Source organism: Pundamilia nyererei, unplaced genomic scaffold, assembly GCF_000239375.1.
Source record: "Pundamilia nyererei isolate P.nyererei 1_Seehausen unplaced genomic scaffold, PunNye1.0 scaffold00284, whole genome shotgun sequence".
Classification (NCBI taxonomy): Eukaryota; Metazoa; Chordata; class Actinopteri; order Cichliformes; family Cichlidae; genus Pundamilia; species Pundamilia nyererei.
Genome location: NW_005187685.1, coordinates 330120 through 334034, shown reverse-complemented (window position 1 = coordinate 334034; position 3915 = coordinate 330120).

Genomic DNA, 3915 nt, shown 5'->3' with positions numbered 1-3915 from the left:
ATTCAGAACAGAGGGCGAGAAGATAGGACAGAGAGAAAGAATACCAGATGGAATAGATCAGTGGTTCTCAAATTTTTCACAATAAGTACCACCTCGTAAAATATATGGCTCTTAACCCTTATGACCAACATTAAAGTACAGTAGTATAGGCCTATTTAACACCACATACAGTTTACACAAGAAAACTTTGTTATATGAATGTTATTTATTTAAACTGTCATAAACAGGATGCGACAAGTGATAATAACACCAAGTGTACTGCATTAAAACATTCACAGCAGGTAGGATATCCGGTCTTCAAGTGATGATGTGATAAACCCTGCTTCCTGTTTTTAACACGTTTTAATCTTGTTCTATTTAATCTCAACAAGCCCCTAAAGAAAGTCAGTGATCACTGTCGGCCTCTCTCAGTTTTTATTACAACTATTACAACCATGCAGCAGTATATTAACGACTAACCTGGTATTGTGGATGGATTTTCTCAGTTGTTCTCCTGACTGAAGTTTGGTCTGTTTACAGCATCCTGCCATGCGATTACATTTGTCTCTAACCATCGGGAACCCTCACGTTAACTTTTATCCAGTGGAAAAAAGTTAGCGTTCATTGTCCAGCCTCACTGTTTTTGTGTTATGCTAACCATGGCTGTGTAGCTAGCCACCACGTAGCCCATCATTATAGCTGTGTCCCAAAACGTAGGCTGCATCCTTTGGAGGCCGCATTTGTAGACCAATTACGTCACAGCAGTGAGACAAAGGCTGTCCCAATTCGTAGACTCCTCCAAATGCGTCCTCCTTTTCCCCAGATTTGAATGATGGGTCGGGCATATACTTTGTGGTCCACCATATCCCAGGATTCATAGCGCGGCCCAGCCAATTCCAGTTTCCAACAATGGCGGCAGCTGCTTAGTTTTAATATTACTCTTATTACGCTTTCTGGGACACAAAATAAACTTTGAAGATATTTTCAGGCGAGAATGTAGCTGTGCAAACTTCAAATATCTGCTCAGTTTAAATATCTGCTTGGTTTATCAAGACATCACATATTTGCAAAAGTGCTCCGATGTTTTCAGAGACATCTGTCACCCACCAGCTCGATAGCTAGCTGGGGGTTCAAGGGTCACTAGAGCCGGTGAGAACAGCGGACTCCCAGCTTCATCGTTTTCAGACCCCCCTGGTCTTTCGCTACTCAGGTTAAACATGATATATAAGTCACTCAGATAACTTTTGGTTGGTTTTATTTGTTCCGGAGTAAATCGGTTCGACTGAGATCACATTTATTAGATTATTAGAATAAATAAAACTTTATTAATCCCTCGGGTGGGTTCCTCCGGGGTTTTTATACAGCTGAATAAACGTCAAACGTCAAACTGATTAAACAGAAGTTTGAGATGGTCGAGAATTTATGGCAGTGTCCTGTTATATTTTAGATAGCAAGGATCAAGCGGCTGACTTTATTAAACTCCACGGAGACGGCGGTGACACAAATCTGAAGGCTAGACCGTCCCATTTCTTTCTTTTTTCTTTTTTTTGTGTCCCGTTTGGATATTTAGCCGTCAGAATTGTTGTCTGAAGGCCAAGAAAGATGCCAAGTGGATTTATTTTACCAATTGGATCATCATGGCCTTGCCATATTGGTCCATTTGATTGACCTTTATTATAATTATGTATTTATATTATTTGATTTTCGGTTGTTACAGACGGGACAGACATGACTGGGGGATAGGACAGGGAGAAAGAATGAAAGAGAGGGAGAGAAAGAAAAACAGAGGGGAGAAGAGACGGTGAGAAAGGGGGGAAGAAAAAAAAAGACAAACAAACAAAACAGCTGGATCACCTGTATGGAGATAAGAAAAAACAGAAGAGAAAACAAACAAGAAAGAGCAACATAATAAATACAACATCATCACAATAAACTAGCTAACAGTAGATAACAGTAGATACTAAATATTACATGGTATACAGATTTACAGCGCACAGTGTGCTTTGAGGCAGCAGCCAAGAAAGTTTCACAGCCTCGCACCAGCCTTCTTGGTCTTTGAAGGACCCGGCTGATGTAGACTGCAAAGGCCGGATCCTCTGAAGGATGCAGCCTAGGTTTTGGGACACAGCTTATATACCAGCTAGCCCAACTTCAGTAACCCTACAAACATCACTGCTGTTTAGTTTTCTGTCTTCATTTATGTTGGAAGTGATATCAGAGCCGTACGTTTGAATTTTTCAGAAATCCCTCAATCAGAAATGGTATATTATTTAGTCTTAAAATTTTTTGAGACTTCCTGCGTACCACTAGAGGGATCCATGTACCACCAGTGGTACACATACCACAGTTTGAGAATGACTGGAATAGATAACCAGACAGTCAAAGGAAAGAAGTATTTAGACATGTGTTCTTTGCTTATTCACAGGTCATAAATCATATGTGCTATAACAATATTGTCATGTTCTTGCATTAACAATGTTTGATATATTTGAACATTTTTCCAGCCTGCTTTCACACAGTCTGGTAACTAGATGGAGATAATAACTAGATATCTTGTGCTCCACGTAAGCTGCACATATTCTTTCTTATTGTAATTGCCATTTGTTCTGTTCCAGCTGTATGGTGAGTCAGAGTTGTGCAGTTTAAAGGATAATTCAAATCATTTCAACATGCTTCTCTAAAGGCTAGAGTTCAGTTTTACTCCAAAAGTTTTACAACCAAAAGAGTTTTACTCTTCAATATCAAATTCTCCAGCGAGTCCTATACAGTTAATATTTTGTTTGTTTGTTTTTGTTTAAAACATTTTGTTTAGTGCTTGTATGAATTTGCCAGGTGAAAAGGTGATCGCAGCTGTTCCCAGTTATGGTAACATTATATATACTTATATATTTATTTTACAAAACAAACTGCTTATGACAGCTACTGAAGAAACAAACAAACGAAAAAGCCCCCAAGCATAAACATTTACTTGCAGCAAGCATAGAATAAAGCTGTTTGTCTTCACTGTCCACTTTTAACTTTACAACCCATTTTTGTTTTGCTTTCTGTCCCAGCCAGATTTACTTTTTCTTTTCTTTTTTTAGTTTGTGTTTTAGTAATTTGACTTTTTTAATTTGTTTGTTTTAGTTATATTTTATGTATTTTTATTATTAAGCTTAGTTGTACAGCACTTTATGTCCGCTTTGGTTGTTTTAAAGTACTTTATAAACAAAGATGCATTGATGGAAAGCGACTGTGGTCTGACGATCTCATCACTACCAGTCCAATGTCGCCACCTGGTGGTATGCAAGGAAATAGAGCCTGAGCACTGCGTTTTTTGAAGCCAGTATTTTTGTACACATTATAAATTCCTTGTACCGATTTATTCACACATCTACAAATTTGATTACACACACGTGACTATGAGTTCAATTCAGTTGAGTTTATTCATATAACCTCCCTCAGTATTGGTGCCCCTCAAGGATGTGTCCTCTCACCACTACTGTTCTCCCTCTACACTAACGACTGCACCTCCAAGAACTCGGTTGTTAAACTCCTAAAGTTTGCAGATGACACCACCGTCATTGGCCTCATTCAGGATGGTGATGAGTCTGCATACCGGCAAGAAGTTGAGCGGCTGGTACTCAATCTGGAGCTGAACACGCTGAAGACAGTCGAGATGACAGTGGACTTCAGGAGACATCCCTCAACTCTGCTCCCCCTCATCATATCAGACAGCCCTGTGTCGACTGTGGAGATCTTTAAGTTCCTGGGTACAGCCATCTACCAGGACCTGACATGGGAAACCAACATCTCCTCCACCCTCAAAAAGGCCCAGCAGAGGATGTATTTCCTGAGACAACTGGGGAAGTACAGTCTTGCACAGGAGCTGCTGATCCAGTTCTACACTGCGGTCATTGAGTCTGTCCTGTGCTCCTCCATCACAGTCTGGTATGG